This window comes from Alligator sinensis, unplaced genomic scaffold, assembly GCF_000455745.1.
Source record: "Alligator sinensis unplaced genomic scaffold, ASM45574v1 scaffold623_1, whole genome shotgun sequence".
Taxonomy (NCBI): Eukaryota; Metazoa; Chordata; order Crocodylia; family Alligatoridae; genus Alligator; species Alligator sinensis.
In genome coordinates this window covers 163,442-163,941 of record NW_005842769.1, presented here as the reverse complement: position 1 = coordinate 163,941, position 500 = coordinate 163,442, and the positions used below count along the sequence as shown (strand labels likewise).

The following is a 500-nucleotide window of genomic DNA, read 5'->3' as shown; positions in this document are numbered from 1 at the left end:
CGGGCCAGCCCGGCCCACGGCTCGGGACAGCCCGTGGCCCGCTTCTGCAGCCGCAGTTTTATTGTGCAACTTCCTTTGAAAACCACCATTTCAAACCGTGTACCCTGGCAAGGCAGGGAGGAAGGAAGTCAGTGATGATGAAACTGCCCTCGTTTGTCTAAGGCAGCTAATTGCCTTGGCCAAACAAAGAAAAAGGAAGAGATGGCCCAAAGGCATTCCCTTACCGCACCAAAGAGCACATTTGTAGTAGAGCATGTCCAAGAGAAAACTCCGGCAAACTCATAAACACCATCCTTCAGACATGTGCGTGGGAGTGTAATGGGACTATTCGCCCAGTGGCAGTCAGGTTACTTAAAAGTGTAGGTGCTTGCAAACTGGGCCCTAAACTAGCTTCATTGAACACAAATTAACTTTTAAAAAATGTTCATAGATTTCATAGACATTAGGGCTGGAAGACCTTTTCAAAATGTTTCTTACACAGTTTTGTATGTCAGTCATGT

General features: G+C 46.8%; 1 protein-coding gene across 1 annotated transcript in view; it reads right to left on the bottom strand.

Moving 5' to 3' along the window:
• TRDMT1 (tRNA aspartic acid methyltransferase 1) overlaps positions 1 to 244 on the bottom strand; it is a 43,756-nt gene extending 43,512 nt beyond the window's left edge. The window contains exon 1 of the mRNA XM_025216809.1: positions 225 to 244. The gene's annotated coding sequence lies outside the window, so the exon portion shown is untranslated. The remainder of the gene's footprint in view (positions 1 to 224) is intronic.
• Between the last annotated feature and the right edge of the window lie 256 nt (positions 245 to 500).